Below are 15,011 nucleotides of genomic sequence, written 5' to 3' on the forward strand. Positions count from 1 at the left end.
TTTTTAAATAAGGGTGTTACATTAGCAGTTTTCCAGTCTGCTGGGACCTTTGCTGAGTCCAGGGAGTTTTGGAAGATTATTACCAATGCATCCACAATCCCTACCGCCACTTCCCTCAAGACCCTTGGATGTAAGCCATCAGGTCCAGGCGATTTATCCGCCTTGAGTCCCATTATTTTACCGAGTACCACTTCCTTAGTGATTTTGATCGTGTTTATCTCCTCCCCCCCTATAGCCCCCTGCTTGTCCAGTGTTGGGATATTCTTGGTGTCCTCTACTGTAAAGACTGATACAAAATATTCATTCAGTGTTTTTGCCATCTCCATATTTCCCACCATTAATTTCCCGGTCTCATCCTCTAAGGGACCAACATTTACTTTAGCCACCCTTTTTCTTTTTATATAACTATAAAAACTCTTACTATCTGTTTTTATATTTTTTGCTAATTTACTTTCATAATCTATCTTCCCTTTCCTAATCAATCTTTTTGTTATTTTTTGCTGTCTTTTAACGTTTTCCCAATCCTCTATCCTCTCACTAGATTTGGCTACCTTATATGCCCTTGTTTTTAGTCGAATACTATCCTTAATTTCTTTACTTAGCCACGGATGGCTATCTTTTCTTTTACACCCTTTTCTTCTCAGTGGAATATACTTTTTTTGGAAGTTGTAAAATAACTCCTTAAATGTACACCACTGATCATGTATCGTCTTACCCTTTAATCTATTTTCCCAATCCACTTTGCTCAATTCTGCTCTCATACCTTCATAGTCTCCTTTATTCAAGCTTAGCACGCTTGTTTGAGATACAACCTCCTCACCCTCTAATTGAACATGGAATTCAACCATGTTATGGTCACTCATTCCAAGGGGATCCTTTACTAGGACATTTTTAATTAATCCTGTCTCGTTACACAGGACCAGATCTAAGGTTGCTTGCCCCCTGGTCGGTTCAGTTACATACTGCTCAAGAAACCCATCCCTAATACACTCAATGAACTCATCCTCAAGGCAGCCCTGCCCAATTTGATTTGTCCAGCTAATATGATAGTTAAAATCCCCCATAATTATAGATGTTCCCTTATTACAAGCCTCAACTATTTCCTGATTGATACTCCGTCCAACTGAGTTGCAACTGTTCGGAGGCCTATAGACTACGCCCACTAGTGTTTTTTTCCCCTTATTATTCCTTATCTCCACCCAAACTGTTTCATTATCCTGATCTTTTGACCCAATATCATTTCTCTGTATTACAGTGATTCCTTCCTTTATTAACATAGCCACCCCACCTCCCCTTCCTTCCTGCCTGTCCTTCCTGATCGTTAAATAACCTGGTATGTTTAATTCCCAGGCATTGTCACCCTGCAGCCATGTTTCTGTAATGGCCACAAGATCATACCCATATGTAGCTATTTGTGCCATTAACTCATCTATTTTGTTACGAATGCTACGTGCATTCAGATAGAGAACTTTCAAATGTGTTTTTTGACACTTAGTTCCTGCTTTTGCCCTTTTTATTACTTTACCTTTTACTCCATACCTTCTGCCCCTTCCTGACACGCTCTGGTTTTTCATTTCTCCACTGCTACCTAAGTCTATGACCTTCTCTGTTGTCATTTTTATTATTTGTTCTCTAGGAACCTCCCCCCCACTAGTTAGTTTAAAGCCCTCTCTACAGCCCTAGTTATATGATCCGCCAGGACCCTAGTCCCAGCACTGGCCAAGTGAAGCCCGTCCCAATGGAACAGCTCCCTCCTGCCCCAGTACTGGTGCCAGTGTCCCAGGAAGCAAAACCCATTTCTCCCACACCAGTCTTTGAGCCACGCATTTAATTCTCTGATTTTATTTGTCCTAGCCAAATTCGCTCGTGGCTCAGGTAATAATCCAGAGATTATTACCCTTGAGGTTCTGTTTTTTAATTTGACCCCTAGCTGCTCATACTCCTTTAACAGAACCGGCTTCCTAGTCCTATCTATGTCGTTTGTACCGACATGGACCACGACGACTGGATCCACCCCCTCCCACTGCAAGTTTCTTTCCAGCCCAGAGGAGATGTCCTTAACCCTGGCACCGGGTAGGCAATACAGCCTACGGGACTCTCGCTCTTGGCTGCAGAGAACTCTATCTATCCCCCTAATAATACTATCCCCTACCACTACAACATTTCTATTTACTCCCCCCTCTTGAATGGCCCCCCGTTCCACGGTGCTGTGGCCAGGTTGCTCATCCTCCCTGCAGCCCCTGCTCCCATCCCCACAGGGAGTAAGAACCTCGAACCTGTTGGTCAAGAGCAAGGGCTGCGGCTCCTCCAACACTACCTCCTGGTTCCCCGTACCTGCCTCACTCGTAGTCGCACCGTCCTGACCCTGGCCATGGGCTACATCTGAATTAATTAACTTCATAGGTGTGACCACCTCCTGATACACAGAGTCCAGGTACTTCTCCCCCTCCCTGATGTGTCGCAGTATCTGAAGCTCAGACTCCAGCTCATCAACACGGAGCTGGAGATCCTGTAGCAGCAGACACTTGTCACAGATGTACTCACCGTTAGCCTCAATGGGGTCTACCGGCTCCCACATCTCGCAACAGTAACACATCACCTGCTCCGTTCTATGTAATTAATTAAAAAAAAAATTATTGTTAGTTATGGACACCCTCTTCCCGATTATAGATGCTAGTATCCCCTTTAATTAATTGGATTTAAATTAAATCAATCCCTCTAATTACACCAGTTAAATGGTTTACCAACTGTCACCACTACAGCACAGAGACCCTAGAAAAAAACTGCAGAATTTAAGATTGTAATAAAAAGAAGAAATACGCACCAACCAATCCAACCAATCACTTACCTCCTTCCTGGTGACGTCACACTTCGATTACTTTTTACCTCTCTCCCCTGCTGTTGAATCGGTATGCCTCGCCTCGCCCCTCCTTTTAAAGTTGCCGCGCTGCCTCTACCTCACGTAGGTCCTCTCTGGTCGGGCGTCGCTGCTCACTGCACTCCCAGGTCAGCCGCTGTGGTCGGGCCTCGCCTCGCCCCTCCTTTTAAAGTTGCCGCGCTGCCTCTACCTCACGCAGGTCCGCTCTGGTCGGGCGTCGCTGCTCACTGCACTCCCTGGTCAGCCGCTGTGGTCGGGCCTCGCCTCGCCCCTCCTTTTAAAGTTGCCGTGCTGCCTCTACCTCACGCAGGTCCGCTCTGGTCAGGCGCCGCTGCTCACTGCACTCCCAGGTCAGCCGCTGTGGTCGGGCCTCGCCTCGCCCCTCCTTTTAAAGTTGCCGCGCTGCCTCTACCTCACGCAGGTCCGCTCTGGTCAGGCGTCGCTGCTCACTGCACTCCCAGGTCAGCCGCTGTGGTCGGGCCTCGCCTCGCACCTCCTTTTAAAGTTGCCGCGCTGCCTCTACCTCACGCAGGTCTGCTCTGGTCGGGCGTCGCTGCTCCCCCAGGGAACAGGCTATTTTAGATCTAGTATTGTGCAATGAGAAAGGGTTAATTAATAACCTTGTAGGAAAGGGGCCTTTAGGGAAGAGTGACCATAATATGATAGAATTTTATATTGAGTTTGAAAGTGATTCAGTTAAATCCGAAACTAGGGTCTTAAATCTAAACAAAGCAAACTACGTAGGCATGAGGGATGAGTTGGCCAAGGTAGATTGGGAAACTACATTAAAAGGTGTGATGGTAGAGAAGCAATGGCTTGCATTTAAAGAATTAATACATAATTTACAACAAATATACATTTCTTTAAGGCACAAAAACCCCACAGGAAAAGTGGCCCAGCCATGGCTAACAAGAGAAGCTAAAGATAGTATTAGATCAAAGGAAGAGGCTTATAATTTTGCCAAAAAGAGTAGTAAGCCTGAGGATTGGGAAGATTTTAGAAGGCAGCAAAGGTGGACCAAGAAATTGATAAAGAAAGGGAAAATAGAATATGAGAGTAAACTAGCGAGAGACATAAAAACAGACTGTAAAAGCTTCTACAGGTATGTAAAAAGGAAAAGATTAGCGAAAATAAATGTGGGTCCCTTACTGGCTGAGACAGGAGAAATTATAATGGGGAATAAGGAAATGGCAGAGAAATTAAACAAATACTTAGGGCTCGATTTCCCAAGCCCCGAGGAGACGGGTTTGGAGGCGGGAGTGGTGGGAAAATTGCAGAATCGGGGGGCAGGACCCCATCCCGCCCCCAACCCGCCTCCGTGCCAATGTCCCAGGAGGCGGGTACCTGACCTGTGCTGGGAGCTGCCTCCCCGTGGTGGGAAGGGGATTAGTGCCAATTAGTCCCAAAAAGTGGGAGTCCCGCCTCCAAAAGCTCCCTGTTGACAAAATTGAGCCCTTTGTGTCTGTCTTCACGGAAGAAGACACAAAAAATTCACGGGAATAGAGGAGAACCAAGGCTCTAGCGAGAATGAGGAACTGAAAATAGTACTGGGGAAATTAATGGGACTGAAAGCTGATAAATCCCTGGACCTGGTGGCCTGCATCTGAGGGTTTTGAAAGAGGTGGTTATAGAAATAGTGGATGCATTGGTTGTCATTTTCCAAAATTCCATAGATTCTGGAAAGTTTCCCGTGGATTGGAAGGTAGCAAATGTAACACCATTGTTTAAGAAAGGAGAGAGAGGGAAAACGGGGAACTATTGACCAGTTAGCCTGACATCAGTAGTAGGGAAAATGCTAGAATCTGTAGACTTTCAGAAGGCTTTCGATAAGCTCCCACATAAGAGATTAGTGTGCAAAATGAAGGCACATGGGATTGGGGGCAAGGTATTGACTTGGATAGAGAACTGGTTGGCGGACAGAAAGCAAAGAGTTGGAATAAACGGGTCGTTTTCCGAGTGGCAGGCAGTGACTAGTGGGGTACCGCAAGGATCGGTCCTAGGACCCCAGCTGTTCACAATATATATTAATGATCTGGACGAGGGAATTGGATGTAATATCTCCAAATTTGCAGACAACACAAAGCTGGGTGGGAGGGTAAGCTGTGAGGAGGATGTCGTGAAACTCCAGTACGATTTGGACAGGTTGGGTGATTGGGCAGAAACATGGCAAATGCACTATAATGTGGATAAATGTGAGGTTATCCACTTTGGTGGCAAAAACAGGAAGGCAGATTATTATTTGAATGGCAATAGATTGGGAGAAGGGGAAGTGCAAAGAGATCTGGGTGTTCTTGTGCACCAGTCGCTGAAGGTAAGCATGCAGGTGCAGCAGGCGGTTAAGAAGGCAAATGGTATGTTGGCCTTCGTAGCAAGAGGGTTCAAGTACAGGAACAAGGATGTCTTGCTACAGTTATACAGGGCCTTGGTGAGACCACACCTTGAGTATTGTGTGCAGTTTTGGTCGCCTTACCTGAGGAAGGACGTTCTTGCCATGGAGGGAGTGCAGCGAAGATTCACCAGGCTGATACCTGGGATGGCAGGAATGACGTATGAGGAGAGATTGTGTCGATTGGGCTTATACTCACTGGAGTTTAGAAGATTGAGAGGGGATCTCATCGAAACCTATAAAATTCTGTCAGGCCTGGACAGACTAGATGCAGGAAGGATGTTCCTGATAGCCAGGGAGTCCAGAACCAGGGGTCATAGTCTAAGGATAAGGGGTAAGCCATTTAGGACTGAAATAAGGAGGAATTTCTTCACCCAGAGAGTGGTGAACCTGTGGAATTCTCTGCCACAGAGGGCGGTGGAGGCCAGTTCATTAAATATATTCAAGAAAGAGTTGGATATATTTCTTAAGGCTAAAGGGATCAAGGGATATGGGGAGAAGGCAGGGACAGGGTACTGAATTGGGATGATCAGCCATGATCTCATTGAATGGCGGAGCAGGCTCGAAGGGCCGAATGGCCTACCCCTGCTCCTATCTTCTATGTTTCTGTTTCTGGAACAGTTCCTGCAGATTGGAAGGATTGCAAATGTAAGCCCACTATTTAAGAAAGGAGGGCGAGAGAAAACGGGGAACTATAGACCAGTTAGACTGACATCAGTAGTAGGGAAAATGCTAGAATCTGTTATTAAGGATGTGGTAACAGGGCACTTAGAAAATAATAATAGGATTGGGCAGTGTCAACATGGATTTATGAAAGGGAAATCGTGTTTGACAAATCTGAGTTTTTTGAGGTTGTAACTAGCAGAATAGATAAGGGGGAACCAGTGGATGTGGTGTATTTGGATTTTCAGAAGGCATTTGATAAGGTGCCACACAAGAGGTTATTAAACAAAATTCAGGCTCATGGAATTGGGGGTAATATGCTAGCATGGATTGCGGATTGGTTAATGGACAGAAAACAGAGAGCAGGAATAAACGGGCCATTTTCGGGTTGGCAGACTGTAACTAGTGGGGTACCATAAGGATCAGTGCTTGGGCCTCAGCTATTCAGAATTTACCTCAATGATTTGGCTGAGGGGACCAGATGTAATATATCCAAGTTTGCGGATGATAAAAAGCTAGGTGGGAATGCAAGTTGTGAGGAGGATGCAAGGAATGCTTCAAGGGGACAAGACAGACTAAGTGAGTGGGCAAGAACATGGCAAATGGAATATAATGTGGAGAAATGTGAAGTTATCCACTTTGGTAGGAAAAATAGAAAAGCAGAGTATTTTTTAAATGATGAGAGATTGGAAAATGTTGGTATTCAGAGGGACCTGGATATCCTTGTACACAAATCACTGAAAGTTAACATGCAGGTACAGCAAGCAATTAGGAAAGCAAATTGTATGTTGGCGTTTATTACAAGAAGATTTGAGTACAAGAGTAAAGACGTCTTACTGCAATTATATAGGGCCCTGGTAAGACCACACCTGGAGTATTGGTACAGTTTTGGTCTCCTTACCTAAGGAAGGATATACTTGCCATAGAGGGAGTGCAACGAATATTCACCAGACTGATTCCTGGGATGGGGGGATTGTCCTATGAGGAGAGATTGAGTAGACTAGGCCTATATTCTCTAGAGTTTAGAAGAATGAGAGGTGACCTGATTGAAACATACAAAATTCTAACAGGGCTTGACAGGGTAGATGCAGGGAGGATGTTTCCACTGGCTGGGGAGTCTCGAACCAGGGGTGACAGCTTCTGAATAAGGGGTTGGCCATTTAGGACTGAGATGAGGAGAACCTTCTTCACTCAAAGTGTGGTGAATCTTTGGAATTCTCTACCCCAGAGGGCTGTGGAGGCTCAGTCGTTGAGTATATTCAAGACAGAGATCGATAGATTTTTTAATATTAAGGGAATTAAGGGATATGGGGATAGTGCAGGAAAGTGGAGATGAGCTAAAAGATCAGCCATGATCTTATTGAATAGAAGATAGGAGCAGGAGTAGGCCATTTGGCCCCTCGAGCCTGTTCCGCCATTTAATGAGATCATGGCTGATCATCCAAATTCAGTACCCTGTCCCTGCTTTCTCCCCATATCCCTTGATCCCTTTAGCCTTATTAAATATATTCAAGAAGGAGTTAGATATATTTCTTAAGTTGGCCTGAACTGCTTTCTGTGGTAGAGAATTCCACAGGTTCACCACTCTCTGCGTGAAGAAATTCCTCCTCATCTAAGTCCTAAATGGCTTACCCCTTATCCTTAGACTATGACCCCTGGTTCTGGACTCCCCCGCCATCGGGAACATCCTTCCTGCATCTAGTCTGTCTAGTCCTGTTAGAATTTTATAAGTTTCAATGAGATCCGCTCTCATTCTTCTAAACTCTAGCAAATATAAGCCTAATCGACCCAATCTCTCTTCATACGTCATTCCTGCCATCCCAGGTATCAGTCTGGTGAATCTTCTCTGCACTCCCTCCATGGCAAGAACATCCTTCCTCAGATAAGGCGACCAAAACTGCATACAATACTCAAGGTGTGGTCTCACCAAGGCCCTGTACAACTGCAGCAAGACATCCTTGCTCCTGTACTCGGATCCTCTCGCTATGAAGGCCAACATACCATTTGCCCTCTGAACTGCCTGCTGCACCTGCATGCTTACCTTCAGCGACTGATGCACAAGGACACCCAGGCCTCATTGCACTTCCCCTTTTCCCAATCTATTGCCGTTCAGATAATAATCTGTCTTCCTGTTTTTGCCACCATTTATCCACATTATACTGCATCTGCCATGCATCTGCCCAATCACCCAACCTGTCCAAATCATACTGGAGTTTCTCTGCATCCTCCTCACAGCACACATGCTGACCCAGCTTTGTGTCGTCTGCAGACTTGGAGATCATGGCCTAGAAATTGGGTTCTGGTCTTGCCAGGGCTGTAGCGCCAGAAAGTTTGCGCCAGCGGTAATGCGGCAGCGCCCAACGAAAATTCGGGTGCGCCGGGCCCAGACGGCGGCGGGCGCTAAAACCCTCCTTTAGCGCCTCAAAACGGGCGTGAACTTGGGTTTCCCGGCGCTAATCCCCCGCTGCGGCACCCGATGCGGTGCGGCAGGCGGGGGAACTGCAGGCCTCCTCCTCCTGTTAAGGAGGAGCTGCCTGCAGCCGACAGCTGTCCGGCGGATTGACCCGACATCTGAGCCCGGCACCTCGGGGAAGTGCCGGGCTCACATGAGACACTGATCAGGGCCGCGGGGGGGGAATGCAGGAGTCCGGGAAGGGAGGTGCGGGCAGGCGGCCGCCGGGAACGCGGCCGGCCGCCGCTCCACCTTTATGCGCCGGCGCACACTGGGGGAAGACTCTCTTGCCAGAGTCTTAGTTGCGCCTGCCACGGGCGAGGCGGGCGCAACTGAATTTCGGCTTGGGGCCGGGTTACCACGGCAACCGGGACGCTGCGCACACCGATGACGTCATCGGTGCCGGTGCAGCGCTACCGGTCTACCGCCGCGGAAGGGCCCCAGGCAATTTAGGAACCGGCGCCAATTGCAGCGCTAGGCCCTCTAGCGCCGCAAAATCGGTGCTAAGGGCACTGAATTTCTAGGCCATTACATCTAGTTCCCTCGTCCAGATCATTAATATATATTGTGAATAGCTGGAGTCCTAGCACCGATCCCTGCGGTATCCCACTAGTCACTGCCTGCCACTCGGAAAAAGACCTGTTTGTTCCAACCCTTTGCTTCCTGTCTGCCAACCAGATCTCTATCCAATTCAGTACCTTACCCCCAATCCCATATGCTTTAACTTTGCATGCCAATCTCTTATACGGGACCTTATCAAAAGCTTTCTCAAAGTCCAAATACACCACATCCACTGGTTCTCCCTTATCTATTCTACCAGTTACATCCTCAAAAAATTCCAGTAGATTAGTCAAGCATGGTTTACCTTTTGTAAATCCATGTTGACTTTGTCCGATCCTGTCACTGTTTTCCAAGTGCTCTGTTATTACATCTTTTATAATGGACTTTAGCATTTTCCCCACTAGCAATGTCAGGCTTACCGGTCTATAATTCCCTGTTTTCTCTCTACTACCTTTTTTAAATAGTGGGGTTACATTAACTATCCTCCAATCCATGGGAACTGTTCCAGAGTCTATAGAATTTTGGAAGATGACCAGCAATACATCTACTATTTCTAGGGCCACTTCCTTAAATACCCTAGGATGTAGATTATCAGGCCCTGGGGATTTATCGGCCTTCAATGCCATCAATTTCCCTAACAACATTTCCCTGCACATACTGATTTCATTTAATTCCTCCCTCTCCTTAGACCCTATGTTCCCTGACACCTCTGGAAGGTTATTTGTGTCCTCCTTTTGTGAAGACAGAACCAAAGTATGTATTTAATTTGTCTGCCATTTCTTTGTTCCCTATTATAAATTCCCCTGATTCTGACTGCAAGGGACCTACGCTTGACTTCACCAATCTTTTTCTCTTCACATATCTATAGAAGCTTTTACAATCAGTTTTTATGTTCCCTGGAAGCTTACACTCATTCTATTTCCCCCCCCTCTTAATTAATCCCTTTGTCCTCCTTTGCTGAATCCTAAACTGCTCCCAATCCTCACATTTGCTGCTTTTTCTGGCCAATTTATATGTCCTCTCCTTGGATCTTATGCTATCCCTAATTTCCCTTTTTAGCCATGGTTGAGTCACCTTTTTTGTTTTATTTTTATGCCAAACAGGAATGAACAAATTCTGTAGTTCATCCATGTGATCTTTAAATGTTTGCCATTGCCTATCCACCATCAACCCTTTAAGTAACGTTCCCCAATCAATCCTACCCAACTCACGCCTCATACCATCGTAGTTTCCTTTATTTAAATTCAGGACCCTTGTCTCTGAGTCAACTACTTCACTCTCCATCTTAGTGAAGAATTCTATCATATTATGATCGCTCTTCCCCAAGGGGCCTCGCACAACAACATTGCTAATTAATCCTTTCTCATTACATAATACCCAGTCTAAGATGGCCTAATCTCTAGTTGGTTCCTCAACATATTGGTCCAGGAAACCATCCCGTATACCCTCTAGGAATTCCTCCTCCACAGTATTGTTACTAATTTGGTTAGCCCAATCTATATGTAGATTAAAGTCACCCATGATGACTGCTGTGCCCTTATTGCACGTGTCTCTAATTTCCCATTTAATGCCATCCCCAACCTCAGCATTACTCTTTGGGGGTCTGTATACAACTCCCACTAACGTTTTCTGCCCCTTGGTATTTCTCAGCTCTACCCATACAGGTTCCACATCATCCAAGCTAATATCCTGCCTTACTATTGTATGAATGGTGGAGCATGCTCGAAGGGCTAAATGGCCTACTCCTGCTCCTATTTCCTATGTTCTTAAATTCAAGACTTGGATCTTCTATAAAATGTCCATTTTGCTTTTTCTTTTCATACAAATCTGTATTAGAAATTGTGCTCTGAGCTTTAACAGGCTACCTGGCATCAGTTAGCTGTAGGATTCCCTTAAGAGCCTAATCAAACATCTGTGTCCAATTTTAATGAATTCAATATTAGATTCAAGGAGTCCAGCTGAAGAAAATGTTGGTGTACTGATAATGTTCTGCACTAAATGATTTTTTTCCTGCACATTTTGTTTTATTTAGATTATTTAGTTATAGCAGGTCAGTGTTGCATCATATATTTTACTTATACTGACAAGAGATGGACACCGTCTATCTTTTGCATGTGAACAACAACAACAGTTTCCATTTATATTACATCTTTAACATAATAAAACGTCCCAAGGCACATCACAGGAGCGTCATCACACAAAATTTGACACCAAGCCACACAGGAGATATTGGGACAGATGACCAAACGCTTGGTCAAAGGGATAGGTTTTACGGAGCATCTTGAAGGAGGAGAGAGTGGTAGAGAGGCAGAGAGGTTTAGGGAGCGAATTCCAAAGCTTAGGGCCTAGGCAGCTGAAGGCACGGCCACCAATGGTGGAGTGATGGAAATCGGGCACGCACAAGAGGCCAGAATTGGAGGAGCGCAGAGATCAAGCTTATGGAAGCCGACCAGGAAGGATTGTAATAGTCAAGTCTAGAGGTAACAAAGGCATGGATGAGTGTTTCAGCAACAGATGAGCTGAGGTGAGGTGGAGATGGGTGATATTACGGAGGTGGGAGTAGGCGGTCTTGGTGATGGAGCGAATATGTGGTTGGACGCTCATCTTGGGGTCAAATTCGAGACCAGGTTTGCGCGGGGTCTGGTTCAGCCTCTTACAGTGGCCAGGGAGAGGGATGGAATTGGTGGCAAGGGAACACAGTTTGCGGTGGGGACCGAAGACAATGGCTTCGGACTTCCCAATATTTAGTTGGAGGAAATTTCTGCTCATCTAGTATTGGATGTCGGACAAGCAGTGTGACAAATCAGAGACAGTGGAGGGACCAAGAAAAGTGATGGTGAGGTAGAGCTGGGTGTTGTCAGCGTACATGTGGAACCTGGCATTGTATTTTCAGATGATGTCGCTGAGGGGCAGCATGTAGATGAGAAATAGGAGAGTGCCAAGGATAGATCCTTGGGGGACTCCAGAGGTAATGGTGCAGGAGTGGGAAGAGAAGCTGTTGCAGGTGATTCGCTGGCTATAACTGGATACATAAGAATGGAACCATTTGAGAGCAGTCCCACCCAGCTGTACGATGTAGAAGAGGCGTTGGAGGAGGATGGTATGGTCAACTGTGTCAAAGGCTGCAGACAGGTCGAGAAGAATTAAGTGGGATGGTTTACCACGGTCAGAGTCACAAAGAACATCATTTGTGACTTTAATAAGGGTTGTTTCTTTACTGTGGCATGGATGGAAACCTGATTGGAGGGGTTCAAACATGGAGTTGTGGGAAAGGTGGACATGGATTTGGGAGCTGACAATATGTTCAAGGACTTTGGAGAGGAAAGGCATGTTGGAGATGGGGCAGTAGTTTGCAAGGACAAGGGTGGGTTTTTTGAGGAGAAGAGTGATGACGGAAGATTTAAAGGGGAGGGGGACAGTACCTGATGAGAGGGAACCATTAACAATATCAGCTAACATGGGGGCCAGGAAGGGAAGTTGGGTGGTCAGCAGTTCGGTAGGAATAGGGTCGAGGGAGCAGGAGATGAGTCTGATGGACAAGATGAGCTCGGAGAGGGCATCAGGGGAGATAGGAGAGAAACTAGAGAAAGATGCGAGTTCAGGGCTAGGGCAGGGGAAAGGTTTGGCCCAGTGAGCTAGGGGAAGGGAGGGAAGTGGCAGAGGCAGTTGAACAGATGGTCTCAATCTTAGTGACAAAGAAGTCCATGAGCTCCTTGCACTTGTTGTTGGCTGTGAGGGTGGAGGGGGCAGGGGCGAGGGGTTTAAGAAGGCAGTTGTAGTGGAAAAAAGAAGCCGGGGGTTATCTTTGCATTCCAAGATGATGCTGGAATAGTGAGCAATTTTGAAAGGAGAGCAGGACCCGATAATGCTTTATGTGGTCCAGCCAGATCTGCCGATGAATGGCTAAACCAGTTGTCCACCATAAATGTTCAAGTCTGCATCCCTTGGACTTAAGGGAGCGGAGATGAAGGCCGTACCAGAGGGAACAGCCAGAGTGAGAGAGAGTAATAGTTTCAATGAGGACAAGTCATCAAAGGTGGAAGTGTGGGTGTGATTGAGCAGATTGTTAGCTGCAGAAATGTCATGGTAAATGGAGGGCCAAAGAGTAGACAGTTGGGAATTTGAAAGTGCCGTTGTAAGTGACTTGGGGGAGAGTTTTTTTCTGGGGCAGACACAGAAGAAAATGGGGTTGGGAAGGAGAAGAGAGATGCGAGCAGAGAGCGATACAAGGAAGTGATCAGAGATGGCCTTATCTGTGATTGACACGATGGGAGTAGATAAGCCACGCGAGATGGCAAGGCTGAGGGGGTGGCCGTGAATTTGGGTAGTGGGGTTTATACGGAGGGAGAGATTTAGGGAGGATAGGAGGGCAGTGAACTCAGAGGAGAGAGAGCATGATGAGTTGAGATGGAGGTTGAAATCACTGAGGATGAGAAGTCGTTTGGTGCAGAGGCTGATGGAAGAACCCAGTGAAGATACCTCAGTGAGAAAACCAGCATGGTACTTGGGTGGGTGGTAGAGAACGAGGATTTTAAAGGAGAGGTAAGCAGGCTGGAACAAGGTGAGATGATTAAAAGAGGAGAAGATGCCAGAGGAGTATGGGGACAGACCAAGGTGTGATTGGTTGATAAGCGCCACACCGCCACTGCGGCGGTCTGGATGGGGCAGGTGGTAGGTGGTATAGCCAGGCTTCATTCAGGGGGAAGATGTCATCACCAATCAACCAGGTTTCCGTCAAGGCCATGATGCCGATGTAATCATCCACAATAAGCTCATGGATGGCAAGAGCCTTGTTTACAAGTGCACGGACATTCTGGAGGGAGATGCGGAGAGGGTCGGTGATAGCTGATCCGCTGGCAGTGTCCACAGGGTCAGCACTGGGAGGGGTGAGTGGGACCGGGAAGGAGAGTGGCAAGATTAACCCCCATCGGGCGCGCTGGGCGGGAAGGGCGGCGAGAGAGTAGGATGGGGCTGTTGGGGTTGCTGCTCGTAAGCTACTTACACCTTGGAGTGCCAAAACCACTGTGGGTTCAAATCCCATTCCAGGATTTAAACATTTAATCTAGGTTGGTATTCCAAAGGTGTAGTGCTGTACTGGCAGAGACATTACCCTTTGGATGCGATGTTCAGCTAAAATCCTGTTTTGGTGGGTCAAATAGGTTAAAGATCTCATGGCACTTTCTGAAGAAGAGCGTTCTCTGAGGTTTTAGCCAATATGGTCCCCTTGACCAAAATTTTGAAAAACAGGTTAAGTGCTAATTGATGTCTGCGGAATCCTGGTGTGTCCGAACTGGCTGCCATTTTTTGCTTGTATAATAACAGTCACTTCATTTAAAATGAAGTGTTTTGACTAGTTTATGATAACATTTTGTACAAATGCAATTTTTTTCTGTATAGCCTTGCTAATCCAGATTTTATATTCATCCAGACATAGTCCCAGTTGAAGTGTAATCCTGGTTTGTTCTCCATACATGAAACATATTGGTCAAAACATAATCTTGATCAAAGTGTAATTTTGAATGTACCCTGATGTGATTCGGGCACAGTAGTGATCTAATTCTTATACAGGTATAACCTTGAGTTAATCATGAGCCAGGTATAATCCTGAATTAATTGTGTTACAGGTATAATTTTGATTTAAGTAAAGTCCTGACTGTAATGATCAATAACATGTCATTCTATAGTGGACACTAGGTGGCGCCGTAGAGCTGTGTAGAGCTGTATATAGCTGTATGTATTAAGACTACACTACCCAGCTGTATGTAGATTAAGACTACATTACCCATGAGGCACTAGGCTACCCACAAGGCAGCAGTCAAGATGGAAGCCTCTACAGATACAGTACCTAGTCCACATGTGCTCAATAAAAGTAACTAGCAAAAGCTAGCTGTGTTCATAATAAGAATGTCAATTTATTGATGAACATAAGACTGACCTCAGCACAGCATTTCTTAATGATCTAGTAACAGACAAGTCTGAAAGCACCTAATGATGGCTCCACTGCTGAAGAGCTATGTATTTATTAATGAATACATTCTCTAAATGAAAAACTCCAGGAAAAGCTGACTGCT

This window comes from Somniosus microcephalus, chromosome 1, assembly GCF_052327205.1.
Source record: "Somniosus microcephalus isolate GS21.2 chromosome 1, FLI_Smic_1.0, whole genome shotgun sequence".
In the NCBI taxonomy this organism is placed as follows: Eukaryota; Metazoa; Chordata; class Chondrichthyes; order Squaliformes; family Somniosidae; genus Somniosus; species Somniosus microcephalus.